Here is a 19,436-nt window from a genome sequence, read left to right as displayed (position 1 = left end):
AAAGTACATGAATAAAATGAGCAAAAAACTGTTCCAAAAATAATAAACAGAAAAGAACTGAAAAGTCCAATCAATACTTCTCAATTCTCTGTGGTAAAATTCTTCGTCAGCTGCAAGGTACATTGGCATTAAAGGATGTACACAAATCTAATTGCATTGGGTTCACAAGCTGTATCATTTGATGTCAATTTAGGCTATCATTTTTACATCATTGGGCACAGGTACATACAAAGGTTTGTTGTCCTCCTTCCTTGGGTCAGTCTAATGGAAGGGCACTTCATTAATAATAATAATTTCTATATAGTGTCAACATATTCCACAGTGTTTTGCAAATTGGGGGAAACATACACAAAACGGGTCATAGTATACAGTAATAAACCAATAGGGGTGAGATTCCTGCTTACATACTATAAGGAAGTATACATATGTGAGAGGATCAACAGCTGTGTTTGTGCATAAACAGAAAAGTATATTGGAGAGGAGAGAGTTTAGTAAGGGGCAAGTCTGATCAGTAGCAAGTTGCAGTAAGCAAGCTAAGACTGGATCAGGGCCACAATAAGAGTTTTTGATGTCCCCACAGTGATGAAAGGGCATGAATATGAGAAAGTAACTGAATATGCGGAGTGAAGGAAAGGTCAGAATCAAATATGACCACAAGACAGCGAGAGAGCTGCTAAGCAATTATGGTGGCACCACAGACTGATGGAGATGTCAGGTTTAGGTCGGTTAGTAGATTGCAGAAATACAAGAAGTTCAGTTGTTGAGATATTTTGTTTTAGATAGAGAAACGACATAGTGTTAGAAACAATACACAGTCACTGGTGTTTTGCAGTAGTGAAGGTGTGATGCCACAGGAAGAAGTATACAATTGGCTATTATCAGCATAAAGATGGTATTGAAACCCAAATCTACTGAGAGTTTGCCCAATAGGGGCCATGTAGATGGCAGAGAGCAGAGTCTGGCTGTCAAGGTCGAGTCCCGAAAGAAAGTCGGGGCGTCCGCATTACCCGCCAGCGGAGTGAAAGCTCCTGGTAGAGATATCAACCTCTCTTCGGTGGCAGGGCCAATCCAGGCTCCAGGTAGATTGTCCAAAAAAGGGGATATCCCCAGATTCCTGTGCTTTTCACTTCCTGTCAGCCAGAAACAACCAAGCCCCCTAAATGGGGCCAAATCCTGTCCAGCTTCTACCCATAGTTTACATGCCCTACTGTGGAATAGATCTAAAATGCATGTGGTCACCGAGGCCCTATAGTATAATGCAAAATTTGGTAGTCCCATGCCTCCTGACTCCTTGGGGCAGGTAAGGTCCTTCCATCTTTACCTTGGCCTGCTGTTACCCCAAGCAAACCTAATCACTTATTCGGGGCTAAGAACGACCCTGAGAGTTTTATGGGCACCATCTGAAAAATGCACAGGAACTTAGGCAAGGAATTCATTTTGACCGCATTAACCCTTCGAAACCAAGACAGGTCCGTCTCAAGAGCCGTCAGGAGAGGTCTATAGTTTTTCTCAAAGAAATTTGTCAATCCACTGTGATCACTGTCCCCAAATATTTGATCCCTTCCTCTCTTCAAGAGAGAGGAAATGCTGGCTGAAGTGATTCTACCTCTGATTTCAAAAGAGTCACATTAAGTACTTCGGGCTTATTTAAATTCACCTTAAAGATGGATAGCCTGCTGAACTGTTCAAACTCTGTCAAAATACATGGGAGTGCTACTCAGGGGTTGGTAACATTATCCAGGAGGTCGCCACATAGAGGGCGACTGTGCTCTACTTGCCCTGTCTTTACCTCCTGTATATTAGAATTTGCTCTCAACGCATTCTCCAAGAACTCCATTACTAATATATATAGGGAGGCAGACAAAGGACAACCCTGCCTAGTGCCATTGCTGATGTTAATTGCGTGTGATAGTTGTCTGTTTACACGGACCCTTGCTAAAGGGCCGCGAGATAGAGGGCCATGACCTAGCTTTGGAATCTGGGGCCTATGCCTGTCCATCTCAAGGTACCCTTAGTCCACCCTATCAAACACCTTCTCAGCAAAAAGCCTATTTTGTCGACCCTTCAGGGTCTATATGGTCAAGTTCAGGTGGCATCTTCCTTTCCTCTGCAACAATCTCACTGCCACCTAGGCTGAGCTGTCTGCCACTGGTCTTGGGGAGCATGCGTGAGCAGAGATGGAAACGTAGGCAACTCGAGGAGCGCAATCATGGCAATTCAAACACCCTCTGAAATTTGGGGGGATCACCCATGTGTGGGAGACTGCTGTTCTACCATCTTTTTCAGCCGACAGGGCGAACGGAAAGCCCCAGTGGTACTGTATTCCCCGTTCTTTAAGTGCTGACAGGAGGGGCCTCAGAGCTTTCCACAATTGGAGTGTGTAACGCGCCAAGTCCTGCAAGATAATGACTGATTTGCCTTCATTAGTAAGGAACTCGGGTATTTCTCTGGCTTTGTGGAGTATGGTGTCTTTATCACTGAAAAAATGTATCCTGCATATTACGTCTCTAGGGTGGTTGATATCAGATGATTTGGTACCTAGTGCCCTGTGGATCCTGTCAATTTCAATGAGACAATCAGGCGGACGGCCCAGCAGGCGCAAAAAGAGAACTTGTGCCCAAGATTCCAGCTGGTTCATCTCTACTTCCTCTGTGAGGCCACTGATGCGCAAATTATTTTGTCTATGTCTATTTTCCAGGTCATCCAAATGCATAGTGAGGCCTGCGATCTGATCTGCCTGTATCTGTATGGGTTGTTTATGGGACTCCAAAATAGCCACCATCTCCTCCTGGGCCTCCTCTCACTGGTAGAGCCTATTGTGAGGGTATATGTATATATTGCCATATGTTCTTTATGCTTTTATACCTGTATGCAAGTTCTATTCAAAGTTAAAATGAGAAAAACTGTATCTTGAACAAAATGTATTTTAAACACAGCAAAGAAGAATCGGACGAAGGACGCGTACTTGGCTGTTTTCCCGGAGGCGCCAGTATTAAGATAACGACTGTTCAACTATGTACATAACTTTCACTGTCTCAGGCCGGAAATCCGGACTTCCCATATATGGTTATGAGCCCATCACCCATTCCTGGTGATGAGACCAAAGGGTATAAGATCTCATGTAATCTGTAATAAAGGGCAAAGCGCAGTCATGTCCCCGTGTGAGAAACTATACCAGACCTCCGTGTGGTGTTTTCTTCTTTCCGCCGGCAGCGGGGCAAGTGGGGTGGGCCTGATTGGTGCTGTACTTAGAATTCTACCCTGACAAATGGCGCAACCAACTGGGGCGACAAAACCGGAGCTTACAATGCATTCCACCCGGATCCACGCCACGGAGAAGCCGTCCTGCTGCAAACCGAGCCTGATCAACTCACAGAACTCCAGGTAAGACCAGCATATATTTATGTTGTGTTTTACGCTGAGAGTCTTGCAGCGGGACTGACTATCTGTGGTTTGTGACCGGACGGGTTGGGTTAAGAGTTCTACACGGTAACTCGTGGGCTTCGGGTTTGCCGTCACGGACCACTGACCGTGATATGCGCACCAATCGCTCACCCAGAAACTAGTCTGTAGTCTATTTGTACTTTGAAGTCTGTAGTGTTTTAACGATAGTGAAGGTTGTTTGTTGTATCTGCAGAATTTTTTTTTCTCTTTCTTTTCATTTAGTCTCATAAGAGAAGGGACCCTCGGTTGTTTTGCCATATATATATATCCCGGGCTAACAATTTGAAAATTAAGAGGGATGCATTTTGTGAGACAGGCTTCATAGGAGAAGGGACTCTCAGTTGTTTTGCCTTATATATGGGGCTAACGATTTGATTTCAGAGAGATGCATTCTGTGAGGCTGGTTCCATAGGAGAAGGGACCCTCGGTTGTTTTGCCGGTATATAAGAGGCTGACAATTTGAAAATTAAGAGGGATGCATTCTATGGAGCGTGTTATTATCATTGTTGTTCTAATATGCGTAAGATCTTATTAAAGAAGACAGAGCCCCTCAAGGGCTGCCGCCGTGCGGATCAATTGATGGAGGAGAGACAGTAGGAGAAACAAGAGTTCCAATTTGTAAAATGTAAGAAAACTTTTATGAAAATGTGTGACATCGACCCGCACGGTAGATTACAAAAATGGTGTCTGGGATGAGGTCTTTAGGACCAAGAGGCGCCTTGAAAGACCAAGGTTTGCTAGAAAGTGCTGGAGTGAGAAGCAGAGAGACAGTCAGAGAAAGTTAGATATGTACACATTATTTGTTTAAAGGGGTTGTCCCGCGGCAGCAAGTGGGTCTATACACTTCTGTATGGCCATATTAATGCACTTTGTAATGTACATTGTGCATTAATTATGAGCCATACAGAAGTTATAAGAAGTTTTTCACTTACCTGCTCCGTTGCTAGTGTCCTCGTTTCCAAGGAGCCCGTCTAATTTTCGGCGTCTAATGGCCAAATTAGACGCGCTTGCGCAGTCCGGGTCTTCTTCTTTTCTCAATGGGGCCGCTCGTGCAGGATGCCGGCTCCGTGTAGCTCCGCCTCGTCACGTGCCGATTCCAGCCAATCAGGAGGCTGGAATCGGCAATGGACCGCACAGAAGCCCTGCGGTCCACCGAGGGAGAAGATCCCGGCGGCCATCTTCAGCAGGTAAGTAAGAAGTCACCGGAGCGCGGGGATTCAGGTAAGCGCTGTGCGGTGTTCTTTTTTAACCCCTGCATCGGGGTTGTCTCGCGCCGAACGGGAAGGGGGTTGAAAAAAAAAAAACCCGTTTCGGTGCGGGACAACCCCTTTAAGAAAGTATCCGTAAGTGAAATGTTGAAAAGTACAGTAAGTGATCAAGAGGGTGTCGGGAGAGTGTCTATTGAAGGTTACATTGGCAGTTAGGTAGGGAGAAAGTGCTGAAGGAACAAGCAAAGTCGAGAAGAAAGTTACAATGCATGTGATTTGTTGGCAGAGAGAAAGAAGAAAAGGTGTATAATACAAGATAGATAATAGATATGGATATATACAGTATGTGTGTGTATATATATATATATATATATATATATATATATACACACTGTATGTGCAAATAGTTAACTGAGCTTGCTTTTAGATGAGAAGGCTTGTTTATGTAAAGCTAGAGCTTGTGTTTAGTTTTCAAGGTCAAGCGATAACAAAGCAGAGAAAGAATGCAATAATAACCCTGGATAATATCTCTGCTTGCTTAAATGGAACGGAGGCTTGAAATGAATTTAATTAATTATACCGTCTTAGTAGGCAGGAAATATAGCAATTTCTAAGGTATATTCTTACTTATACAGGGGTTGAAAATGAATGTTGCAAGATCCTAGGATATGTGTTAATTATGAGTTCAAATGCAGGGAATAGTTAAACTAAAACAACTTATTCAGTCTGTGTTTCATATTCGTAGAGAGATAACAGTTGGATTTACAAAGGTGGGGGCTTTCAGATTCACTCCAAACTCAGGGTCACGCATTCTAAAATACTTCAGTGTTTAATATAGCATATAATAGCTTCAGTAAATAAGAAAGATAGAATGTCTCAGTCACTCAGCAAACTTTTTTCACATAATTTGTCAAAGATAGCGCTCATTCACAATCTCATCTCAATAGAATCATGTAGTTTATAACATTATAGCACTCACCTCAATGTTTTTCAACTGATGTATGTTTGTTTGTCAGACTTTTTTTGTCTGTGCATCTGTATGTACTGGGACACCTTCAAAGGGGGTGACGGAGCAGACTTGAGAGCATGGATGGATGAGAGTTAGTGACCCGTGTTCGGGCTGTGGTGAGTGTGTGATGCAGGTAATGACTGGGGATAAAAGTCCCCCCCCATGCATGGGACTTTGCTTGGTTGAGTTGTGGACGTGTAGACTGTTAAGCTGAAATGAGCTGTGAAAAAAGACGCACGCAGCCAGTATCGAAGGGGTGGAACTAGATGATGTAATAGTACATAATGTTTCATCCCTCTTCTCGACAAGGAAGGGGGTGAGGATCTTGAGCAGCTAGTAAAAGTTTTTGTTTTGTTTTTTCTCTCTCAAATTTGATAAGACATTGCAGGCAGGATCAGACTAATAATGAATTTGCTTAAAGGAATATCACATTTCAAATATTAATAGAGGTTTGTAGATTATTCTTCCCCGGTGTAACTCATGTCTCTGTTATTGGTGCTAACATTTTACAGGCCTTATCTGCATCCATCAAATCTTTTTACAATGTTATACTACCTTGAAACCTGGTACTCTTGTTGCAATTGAGTACCCTGTTTCAAAGGGGGGGAGGAGAAAGCATAGGTGATCTAGGTATTGCAAATCAGCCATTTTTAAATTTTTTGCAAGCCATTTTTAAATTTTTACATTTTTTTTGCAACAAGAGTCTGATCTTTTTGAAATAAAATATCAGCCTGATTGTCTAGCATTGATGCAACAAGAAAATTTAAGTTTTTAAAAAAGTTACTGAAAGCCCTTGTTAACAATGCATATTTTGAGTTGTTTTTTATAGATGGTCCCAGGGTGATTGACGACTCCACACTGGATATGCAGTGGTCACACAACAAGATGTCCTAAAAACAGAATGCCTCCGCATGTCGCAGTACAAGAAGCGGAACTAAAAAAGCCCTCGCTGAGGCGTGTAGAGTGGAGGAAGGTAAGACGGCAAACATTTACACTGACTCCCGGTATGCATTTGGCATAGCTCATGATTACGGCCCAACAGGGAAGGCCAGACAGTTTTTTACCTCAGCAGGACAACCAATTAAGAATGATGCAGCGGTGCAGTCTCATGGAGACCCTACTTCTACCTGACAAGGTGGAAAGCTCACACCAATTCCTACACCAGAGAAGCAAGAGGCAACGCCATCTCAGACCACACAGCAAAGGCAGCGGCCCTCAAGCCGTGGAAGAAAAGAAGAAAAGAAGAATTTAACAATTACTTTGGAATTTGACTACACTTTGGTCTTTGATAAAAACTTGGACTTTGATAATAACTTTGGACTTTAACCATAAACTTGGACTTTGATAATAACTTTGGACTTTGATACACTAAGGACTTTACAGTTACAAGCCAGCAAGGAAGAAAAGGAAAAATGGACTAAAAAGGGACGGCATATGGTGAACAGTCAACAGCACTTGCCCACCACAGTCCCTGTGCCCCATGATGGCCCAGCTGATGCACGGAAAGACGCACCTCTCAAAGCAGCAATGATGTCGGTGCTTGAACGAGGACAGGTGGCTCCTTGGTTTTCTGTAGCTGCTGCATCCTTTGTCCAATTTTGCATGATCTTTGCCGTAAAGCAACAGGGCAGAAGTAAATTTGCCACATAACACTTGCCTAGACCACTCTACCCATTTCAGGGATTGCAAATTGGCTACACTCAGCTCCTACTTGTTGGGAAGCATGAATATGTGCTTGTTGTTGTTGATGTTTTTCAGGTTGGAGACCTACTCTGTTACCAAAGTAAATAAGCAGGTAACCGCACAGAAGCTCATGAATGAGGTAATCCGCAGATATGGGGCACCGGAAGTGATTGAATCAAACAAAGGTACGCACTTCACAGGTGAAATAATGCAACACATCATGTCTGCTTTGGGTATATTCCAGGCTTTTCACACACCCTACCGTCCGCGGAGTAGTGGGAAAGTAGATACAAAAGACAATGGAGGAAAATGGGCAAATCTTGAATTGAGTGTCTCCCATTAGTTTTTTCTTTTTCTCCGGAGGGTACATGCCACAGTAGCAGAGTTTGGGGAATGATTTTCTTGTTAATGTTGTCACAGGTCTCTCCAAGGAATTGTCAATAATGCATTCTGCAGTCTCTGCTTTTCTCCCAGGTCCTACAGATGAGTGTCACAATCTGAAACCAGGTGACAGGGTCTATGTGAAAAAGTTTGAGAGAGAAACCCAGTTTAAAGGTCCTTTACCAGATGTTGTTCACCACCCCAACTGCAGTCAAGCTCGAAGGAAAGCCCACTTGGATCCGCACTTCGCACTGAAAAAACTAATGATCCTGCATATCCTTTACATGCTATAATGTGGTACAATTCCTCTAACACACACCTTTGACTACTGTACACTAACCCCCGTTTCAGAACAAATTAATACAATCCAATGTGCAATATAAAGACTACACTGAGGGTAAGAATCCAACACCGCATCGTGCTAAGAGGGAAGTTGACGCTCCAGGTGGTAACTTTGATCCACATGTACACATAGATGCAATAGGAGTGCCAAGGGGGTGCCAGACTAATTTAATTCTTGAGATCAGGTTAAGCAGGTTTTGAGTCCTTATTTGCTATTGTCACTGTTAATAATAATGTAGATTGGATGAATTATATCTATTACAATCGGCAGAGGTTTGTAAACTACAACAGGCATGCTTTTGCAAGGGTTAGCTGACCAGTTAGGGCCCACTGCATCCATGGCGTTCCAAAATAGAGTGGCCCTGGATATGATTTTAGCAGAAAGAGGTGGGGTATGTAACTTCCTGTATGTGTATTATCCCTTTGATCAAAAAGAGTATGAGTAAGGGACTGGATAATGTGACACCAACGTTTCCCTTGTTTGAAAAAGATGAAGAGCCAGTTCCGATAATGCCAACCACGTACGTTACCAGAAGAATGGAGAGATGTACTAGTACTGCGCCGCCTCGGTCTCCTAAGATGGACTGTCAGTGGAATTCCCATTTGCCTAGGGTTACTGCAGAAGACCTTAGGTTCCGGCGAGGGCACACCTTGCGGGGTGTTAACTTGTACAGATAGAGGGTATGGATGCCCGGAAATAAGCCCAGGGAATCCATGGCCTCCTTCTGAGGTGAGGTAGGGATCCCCCCCTTTTAGGAGTAGGGACTTACGGGCAAGTGGAGAAACCCTGACGCAAGGGAGAGACGACCGAGGAAGAGTGCAAGGTCTGATGCTTGATCTCCATATAAGTTTTTAGGGGGGTTTGTGAGGGTATATGTATATATTGCCATATGTTCTTTATGCTTTTATACCTGTATGCAAGTTCTATTCAAAGTTAAAATGAGAAAAACTTATATGTCGCCTTACATCAGATATTCCAAAGGCCTTGCAAGGCGAAGACAAAATGTATCTTGAACAAAATGTATTTTAAACACAGCAAAGAAGAATCGGACGAAGGACGCATACTTGGCTGTTTTCCCGGAGGCGCCAGTATTAAGATAACGACTGTTCAACTATGTACATAACTTTCACTGTCTCAGGCCGGAAATCCGGACTTCCCATATATGGTTATGAGCCCATCACCCATTCCTGGTGATGAGACCAAAGGGTATAAAATCTCATGTAATCTGTAATAAAGGGCAAAGCGCAGTCATGTCCCCGTGTGAGAAACTATACCAGACCTCCGTGTGGTGTTTTCTTCTTTCCGCCGGCAGCGGGGCAAGTGGGGTGGGCCTGATTGGTGCTGTACTTAGAATTCTACCCTGACACTATGACCTATCTGGTGCACCTCACTATGGATCGCATCAAGAGCCTGTTTATTAGAGTCCTCAAATTTCATGAATAAAGCGCCCAGTTCATCCTTTGTCAGGATCGCCATAATGCGTGCCTTGCAAGCTTCTTCCCTTTGAGCACTGGGGCCATTGTAGCCTTGCTATTCACTGTGGTATGTGCAGATGATCCCATAGGGGGTGATATGTACTCTTGTCTTTCTGTATTTCCCCTGTCTATGTAAGGCGCTATAGATATAAAGATTATTATTATATGTGATATGTCCCAAGAGGAACTACAACATCTCTCAGGTGTCTGGTGTTGCATTGCCTGGGGGAGGAAGGGTGAGTGCTCCTGGTGTGCAGAGTGGCTTCTGCCTGTATTACTCACTGTTTTCCTTAGCTGGGCACCGACATAGTCTCTGGAGCTGCTGATCTCTGTAGGTCCCTGTGTGTGAGATCCCCTCTCTTCCTCTGCACTGGCTGCCACTACTAGAGAGTGCTCCGTTGCTGGCCTCTCTGCTTGTGCCTCCTGCACACGCTGTCATAGAGGATCCGGTGCCATCTTGGATCCTACTGCGTCTGAGCGCGGGGCACCAAGGAAGCGCTCCAACACCCCACTGTCTCCTGCATCTGCTGCTATGTCAGGCTTACCCGTTTTTCGTAGTCCCATCCTGTCTTCATGGGTTTCTTTTGATGGTGCTTGCCAGTGCTATGGAGCTGTTATCGGGTAGGTGCAGCGGAAGCTTTCAAAAGCCACATCCTATCCCGCCATGCGCTAGCCATGCCCCACCAAATGCATTGTATGTAATATTATATAATGTTATGCCACCACAGCTACCAAAATAGTCATCCTTTTGTGGATCACATTAGCTCTGGAGAATCAGAAGCTTAGTAAACTTGACCTAAATAATCATCACAGATTAAGTAATGAGGAGGTACTGTTTCTTCTAATAGAAATCCTGCTGGTGTGAGAAATCTTAAAGGTAATCAGTAGCTATAGATGTCACAGGAGTCACAATTGCAACCTGCCCCTGAGTACTCACAGGACCTATCCTTCTCTATGTAATTTTTCTTTCTCATGTTTTTGTTTTGTCATCATTATTAACTCCTTAGGGACCAAGCCTGTTTGTGCCTTAATGACCAGCCCAAATTTTGGAAATCTGACATGTGTCACTTTAACATAGCATAACTCTGTAAAGGTTTTGCATATTCAAGTAATTCTGACATGATTTATTTCACCACATATTGTACTTCATTTAGGTGGTGACAATAGTCCGATAGAATTTGTGTATATCTATTAAAAGCGAAAAAAATTGGTAAAAAAAGGGGTTGAAAATTGTCATTTTCCACATTTTCAACTGCAATATGTAAAATATGTGCAAACATACTGTACAAATTTTAATAAGATATATATTTCTATCTGGTTACTTTATTCTGGAAGCACACTTGAAAAACCTTTTAGTTTTTAGAAGACATACAAATTTAAAATTAATTTTTAAAATTTTGAGGAACATTTTGTTTTCCTACACCAAGCCAAGATTGCAAAGGCTCATAGGTGTTAGAATGATAGATACCCCCAGAAATGACCCCATTAAAAAAATTACACATATTAATGTATTCACTGAGGGGTGTCATGAGTATTTTAACACTACAATTTTTTTCAGGAGTTAATGCAAAATAGAGGAGAAAAAAATAAAATGTCATATTTTTGCAAACATGTTATTTTGAAGACAGTTTCTTTTTATAATGCACATGAAAATGAGGATTTGCACCCCAAAATGGATACTCCTGTTTGTTCTGTGTTCATAAACATACCCATTGTGGCCCTAATCTTATGTCTCTATGCACAACGGGGGCCTTAAACTGAAGTCGTCATTGCAGTGGATCCTAATACCACATGCAGTTAGGTTTTAAGTCAACAGGCTGTCTAATGACCTTCTGCTGATAACTGAAAGACCAAAGAAAAGCTCCACACGGTAGAGCCGCTCACGTGGAAGCGAGACTGGTAGAGAAAAATAATTAAAAAGCCATGCTACCCACTAAGGCGAGCTGGATAACGCCTCAGAACTCGAAAAACATTCGGCTGTAACCTAAAATGTCCCACCAACACAGGGTAGTCCCTTCCATCTTTTTTTTTTAATGAGGAGTATCTTCCGAGACGTTCCTAGATTGAACGGCAGGATTTATATAAGTCCAAACTGTAAATAGCGCCCTCACAATCCCGCCTTCAAGGAGGTAAGGAATAGATGCAGCGCACCCCGACAACCCCTGTATAAGACATCAAGCCAGATAGTGTAGTATCCCAGAATAACATCCTGGTCCCCTCCATAAATGTCATACATGTCTGTCTTATGTGGATTCACTGTGCAAAACTGTCATGTCAATTTTATGTGTGTATGTTGCACAGCTGCGGCCTCTGGAGGGTTAACTCCCCTAAAATCATTGCCTGTCAGCTCTGCTGCTGAATGTATCTTTCCTACTGTGTCATGTGGTACAAGTGAGGTTATAAATGTGAGTGTCTGAGAGCTGGAAGAGGTTCTTCTTCAATCTATGTTAGAGTAGGGTTCCATCTTACCTGCTGCTGGGGACTAACTCAGAGTCGCATGGAAGCACCTTTAGCTTCCATGTTGGTGAAGATGGAGGAAGAGGAACGACTACCCGAAGCGTATGGAGAATGGATGTGAGAGGAGTGAGTCCCTTCCAGAGAGAGAGCGCACAAATCTCAGTTGACTAAAATAGGTACCCATTCACATCACAGGCATATTTTTCCTGTGTGGCCGTCCGCCATTAGGATCACCACACAGAGGTACGTAATTGTGACACCCACACGGATAGTGTGCGGGGTGCATCTAGGCTAAGCCGTCTCCTTAATTAATTTCTGCCACCAGTGTATATGTGGAGTGATTCCTGTCTTTTATCTCCTCCAGGAGTATACTCACTGTCCAGGACCGGTGACATATAGATAACGTGGACTATAGGGACATATTGTGCCTGTTTTTCCTCCAAACCTCTGAGCTTCTGCCTGTAACGTCTATAAGTGAATGATGCCTGTAACTGCCTGTTATATCAAGTTTAATGCAAGTAAAGTTTTACCAGGCCTCAACCATTCCTAAGTACCCGAGGTACGATACACAAGTCTCTGTGTTGTTACTCCGCCACATAGATTAACGGTGTGTAGGAATGGTGGCGTCATGACGTGACATCTACTACTACCCCCCTCATCCTGAGGACTACTGACCCTATCCTCTGCTGCGGTAACTCCCTCCGGGACCAAGAGTTGTAAGTGCCACCGTGACAGGTCCACGCACTACACCCTCCCAACTTCAGCTGTATGCTTGGGTAGAGAGTCATTCCCTGCAGTATCCCATGCATGGGTGTTGCAGAAGCTGCAGTGGCCTCAGTTGCATTAATTACAAAAATCCCCGCCTGTTGCAATATTGTTAAGACGAAAGGGACTTGAGCCTAGAGACAGGCCGTCGAAATCGACAGCACTTATGTCAAAGGGCTAGGAGGAAGCATCCCTGACGATGCAAGGGAGCAACTGCTACCAGAGCCACTGGGCAAAAATAGCATTAGTACTAATACACTCAGACTGTGACAACAGCCACAGTATCCCTTTCTGCATGAATACTACGAAATTTCAAAGAAGTCTAGCCTTGGAACTGGTGACTCTCTGAATCATCCACCAGAGCTGGCTTCTTAACTAGGCACATGAATGCTTAGCGACACTACAAGTACGTACATCATGCAGGTCCATGTGTGAAAAACCCAGGTATAGGGAGAGACAAACGCTAAGAATTGAAAGCAGTATAAGTGTGTACTGTTTCATGGTCTCCTGCAAGCAATATTGTAGGAGGAATAGCACAGGAGGACCGCAGCGTGCTCCTGGGTCCGCCTGATTAAGCGTGTAGTCCGAAAATTGAATCAGACATGATATAAGGAAACGCTGACCGCCAGCATCTGACAGCCATACTGGACGCAGAACCATAGAGAGCAAATTGACTTTTGCCAAACGAGACACTAGAGGATGCATGACATCCCAACTCTTCAGTTTAGCAAAGCAGCCATCGGACAGGCTCCAATGTTGGACCAGAACCCTATGCATGGTATTTGCGTAGGCAGGATCCACAAGAGCACTCTAGGAGTGCAGTAGGAGACTGCTCTGATCTTACAGAGTACTCCTTATGGCAACAATCCAGCCATCCACAATAGTGGAGGATTTGAGTCCCATTCTGCTGCCAAAGCAGGGTCGGCAGGGGACTCCATCCAAAAGAGTTTCACAGACAACATGAGGACCCACGTCAGCATGGACACAGCTGACTGAACTCGCAGTGCAGTCTATATAGACAGCAGTAGCTGGCGCTCTGGTTCTGAGACCGCCTAGAGGGGGACCAGACCCATAGTAATTCAGCATCTCCCATTGCTGACCGGAGGAGTGGCAGTAGCCAGGCCCCCTGTCGGAGGATGGGCCCCCGGACTACCACTATACTAAGACAGAACTATACTGTTCATAATACGAGCTATTCTCTGACCGGATATAAATCTCGTACTGCGGTGGGAGAGCACATAGAACATGGCTCTGGACGGCCCCAGCCTGTGTCTCATCCTGTAACCGGAGATCGTGCCAAGCTGCCTCCAAGGAAACTGCAGGCGGGCCATAATAGGGAAGCCAGCTGTTAGGTAAGGCTTACCCGTTCCGACGCCGAATTCCTGTGGATAGTACTCTCTTCGGGTGGAATATACCACAGGTCTCAGCAAGCCTGGAGCAATGCTGGCAACCAGTTCAAAAAATGTTGTTCGTGAGGCAAAATATTCTCTGGCCGTAAATCTCGTATCGTAGAGAGAGCACACATAGTATGTGGCTCTGGCCATCCCCTTCCGTGTGTCATCATTAACTCGGACACTGCGCTAGAGTCCAGAGAATCCCTGTGCAAGTACTCTTTCCATATGGAAGGTACCACAGGTCTCAGCAAGCCCCGAGTATTGCTGACAAGAGTTCAAACAATATGTCCATAAGACGAGATATTCTCTGCTGGATATAAATCCTGTGCTGCATTGAGAGCGCACCTAGTATGTGGCCCCTGTCCGCGTGTCGTCCTGGACACAGCGGTAGGCTGCCTGCAGGAAACTGCAGGAGGGGCAACAGGGGAGCTAGCCGTTAGGCAACGCTGAACCTGGTCCAGAGCAGAAATGAGCTATGAGTCCAGAGAATCCCTGTGCAAAGTACTCTTTCCAGTATGGAAGGTACCACAGGTGTGAGAAAGCCCAGAATCACGCTGAGGTAAATTGGGCAGCGAGTATGCGGGGCTATGGTGCCTAGATCATTTGGGCACAAAAGTACAGTGATACCTTGGGTTAAGAGTTCCTCAACTTACAAGCTTTTTGACTTGAGTGCAGGCTCTCTCCTGAATTTTTGCTTTGACTTAAGAGCAAAAATTTGGGTTAAGAGCCTTGCTCTCAATGGGGCCGCCGCTGCTGCCGGTGGCCCCATTGAAAGCAATGGCCTGCCGACAACCCCTGCAGTGATTTTTTGGGGAAGGGCTTTAAATATAAGCCCTTCCCTGAAAATCATCCCAGCTGTAGTAAAAAACATATACTCACCTGTCCGCTGCTGCTTGGGCTCAGGCATGTCTAGCCGCCGCTTGTTCTTCCCGCATTTTTAATCCCCGCCTGCTGAAAAGTTTCAGAGCAGTGCAGGGAGAACAAATGGCAGCTAGTCGTGCCTGATCCCCAGCAGCGGCAGACAGGTGAGTATATATTTTATTTATTTTTTTACTGCAGCTAGGGATGATTTCAGGGAAGGGTTTATATTTAAAGCCCTTCCCCGAAAAACACTACAGGGATGCCGGGGTACTATTGCTTTCAATGGGGCAACGCCATCCCCATTGAAATCAGTGGGAGAGCTTCACGTCATTAATTGTTTTTCCAATCATTTCAATGGGGAAACTGGTTTTGAGATAAGAGTGTTTTGGGTTAAGAGCTCCATCACGGAACAAATTAAACTCTTAACCCAAGGCACCACTGTATTCGGAGAGGGGGAGGCCGAGCTGAGCATGGAGTGGGCATACAGGCCTTATGGTGTTAGTGTTACCCCCTATGAATCAGTGCCCATCATAGGTTGCAACATCACCCATAGACCACCTCTCGGCCACAGTACCGCCACATGGCAAAAAACTTGTGCGCGAAACACCGCCCGCCTTACAGGCCCCAACAGGCCTACTTGCGCTGCAGCTGCAACAGACGGCAGCCCTGAACCACACAGCAGCAAAATACTAAACCAGCTGCATGGCAGCAATGAACCAAAGCAGCTCCATACATAATCCGCACAGCTGCAAAAAGTATCGGGCACGTGAAAAAACGCAGCAGCAGAGTCGCATACTTGCCGCATGGGGCTACACATACAAGCAGTGAGCCAGCTACATATTCCTGCCACGTGGCAGCTACCTAGACCTGCTGCGTGTGGAGCTGCCTTATATATACACACACACACACACACACACACACACACACAGAGATATTCCGCATGGTGGCTATATGTACGCATATTGTATACAGTGATCCCTCGCTATATCGCGGTTCAATGATTGCGGCTTTAGTGCATCACGGATTTTAGATAGCCCATATATAATTCTGTTTTCGCAGAGTTTTTTGCTATATCATGGAATTTTGCAGTACATACAGGAAATACAGTACGCCACTAGCAGTTGCCAACGCGAGATTGTACACGGCACACTACTGGCTAATGGAATGTGCTCTGTATCCTGGACACTGATCGTAGTATCGGTCTATTTGTTCACTTTTGAGATTGTTTAGCAGTTCACCCGACGGATTCATTTGTGTAAATATAACGTCACTAGTTTGCTGGTTTTCACGTATCGTGGGGGTCTCTGGAACGTAACCCCCGCGATAGATGAGGGATCACTGTATATCTACATGCTGCGTGGAGCTATATATATACATATATATGAAAACAAAAAAGCACAAACAGCGCAAAGGACGACCTTATCAACATGGCAGCTAACGGCCATATAAAAACATGGTGACCGGTGGCAACAGCGACCATGGCCATATAAAAACATGGATACTGGCTGCAACAGCGACCGCGGCTATACAAAAACATGGCGGCCGGCAGCAGCACCAGCCGCGGCCATACAAAATATGGCGGCTGGCGGTGACACTGGCCACAGCCATATCAAACATAGCGGCCAGCGGCAACACAGGACGTAGCCATGTAAAACATGGCAGCCTGGCAAAAACATGCCATTCCGCAGTAAAACAATCTGGCACCCGGCGGCGACACATGAATATGCCGGCCGGTGGCAATGCAGGGCACGCAGCAGCACCTACCTAAATATGTGCCCACAACCATGTCTCCTACAGACACTAAGCTAAAAACTGGGCTAGCTTGGTGCGTGCAGGGGGATATAGCTAGTAGGAAGAGTTAACACTTTTATGCTTAGTGTTGCCTCCTACTGGCAGAAGCTATACAGATGAGAAAGCACTTTTTAATTTAATAATGTTAAAAAAGAACCAACAACCGGAACCACTTAAGCGTTTCAGACTAATAACTACACCAATCTTTACCCAGTTCCCAATATGAACCAAAAATATACTGTGTACGGCTATTAAATGCTGCACCAATGCAATAAACTACACAGACCAAATGCATTCAGGAAAGTGTGGTTCAGGTACATTCTCTAATGAAGAGGTTTGGGACGCATTAGTGGATATGGTGCATGAAAAATATGGAGGCAGCCACCGCTCTAAATATGTAAATATATTGAAAAACAGATTTAGTCCGCACTTCCTACAAACAAATTGAATTCGCAGGTTCATATATGCCGTGGCTGCAACAATACAAGCAAATACAAGTGGCTGCAGCATTACTGCAAGCAATTAATATCTTAATTTAAGTGACATTATTATTATATTTAGGCCACTTCCATACAGGCGACTTTATCAGATGTTGTTGCAATAAGACAGTGTTACAAATCACCATGTTTCCATGAAAATAAGACCTACCCCAAAAGTAAGCCCTAGCATTATTTTTCTGAATTTTTAAGGATGCAGAATGATTTTTCAGGATTTTTGAGGATGTTTGAACTATAAGCCCTACTCCAAAATTAAGCCCCTAGCTACAATTAATAAAAAAGTCAATGTTAATAGTGTCCAGGCAGCTATACATATAAAAAAGTAAAATCTCTTGGAGCAAAAATTTATATGCATTCCTATGGGTTCTTCCATACGAGTGATACAATGTCCTGTGACATTGCAAGGCTACAAAATTGTGGCATGCTCTATACAGCCGCGATTTGCGATTCTTTTTTTTGTAGCCCATTTTTTTTGGTAGCTTCCTATGTGTTTCATCGCATCGCACTAAATGCGGTTTTCCTGCATTGCGATGCAACTTTTACTAGGTACATTAATAAAAAAATAAAAAATATGTCACCTTTCCAGCGCTGTCACATGCCGGCGCGTCTTCTTTTCAGCCCCAGACTCCAGTCTTCTGTCAGCCCTTCCTGCATTGGAGGTTGAAATCCCCACCTCCAGAAAGGGCTGGCTGTGATTGGCTGAGCCACGGCGCTCCACAACCAATAAGAGCCAGTGCTTGATGAACCAATTACAGTTATTCAATAAATGAACAGCGCTTAAGGACCAAACCACAGCCAGCTCATCCTGGAGGCATGGATTTCAACCTCCAATCCAGGAAGGGCTGGTAGATGACTGAAGACTAGGGTAAAGGGGTGATGTCCCTGAGCCTGACAGTGCCAGAGAGGTAATGTATTCTTCTTTTTTGGTGCACGTAAGGCTTATTTTCGGGTTAGAGCTTATGTTTCAAGCCTTCCCCCTGAAAATCCTTACATGAAGAATCTGACCCACCCGTGTGCATGCAGCCCAAATCGTTGCCTGGTACTGTTGATATCGAGCTGTCCCTTTGACTGCAGGAGTTGTTCCAGGTCTCCGCAGCTCAGATACTCCAGTCCAAGTAGAAGGTGTGTCTGTAATGTAGAAGAGGCATATAAGGAGGTTGGTTAATATGAATTTATACTACAAAGTCCACATATGGTGCACATAGTTGTAGATTTTGGAGATGTGTGATAACAACTATACCTTGGACTGAAATGCAAATTCTGCATGGATGAGGAAGGGACTCCCAGACGTGAGTTGCAACACGCGGTGCTCCACCATCACATCCGCCAGCTCCACTTCCGCTAGCAGGGCTTTCTTCCTGATGACCTTCACTGCGAATTGCTGGCAGGTAGCAGTGTCTTCTGCCAGCACAAGTTCCCCGTCGGCTCCCCAGCCGATCACATGATGGAATCGTAGTCTTTCTTGGATGGTCATAGAAGTGGTGGTTCCTGAGCCAGTTGGCCGAACACCACTGGGTCCTCCTAACAGGGAACAGAATAGTAGAAGTGATGATGTAACATCCGCTGCACATTATTCACTCTGATGGGAATAATGTACAAGTGTAATATATATGTGGTGTAGATATGTTACCTTGAGGATAACTTCACACGGCTGTATGTATAAAAAAGAATGACCGAGTACGCCATAGTTTTGCATGAAGTAAATTGTTGAGGTTAATTTACACACGTTTCTGAGCACAGTACTGTACTTTTTGCGCACGTGGAGCCAGTTCACATGCATTCCATACACTCCCTTATGTGGATTAAAAGGCCATTTAGCTTAATGAGGTCTAAATGTGTTCTTCTTGCGTTTGGTGCAGTGTTGCATGCATCGCTTTGCATCTTTGCATATCTCCCATAGACTTCTATGGGGACCTTTGCTGCACAAAATGGACAAAGATAGAGCGGGACCTAATTTTTTGTGTGTGCAAGAAATGAGTGCACAAAACACGTTCATGTGCGTTACACGGATAAGCAGTTTTACTTCCAGCAAGATGGCGCACCACCGCACTACCACTGAGCCGTGAGAGCTGATCTCCAAGACATTCTGCCAGGATGCTGGATAGGATAGTGATGTGCTGCAATCCCT

This window comes from Eleutherodactylus coqui, chromosome 11 (assembly GCF_035609145.1).
Source record: "Eleutherodactylus coqui strain aEleCoq1 chromosome 11, aEleCoq1.hap1, whole genome shotgun sequence".
NCBI classification, from domain to species: Eukaryota; Metazoa; Chordata; class Amphibia; order Anura; family Eleutherodactylidae; genus Eleutherodactylus; species Eleutherodactylus coqui.
This window is presented reverse-complemented; position numbering follows the sequence as displayed.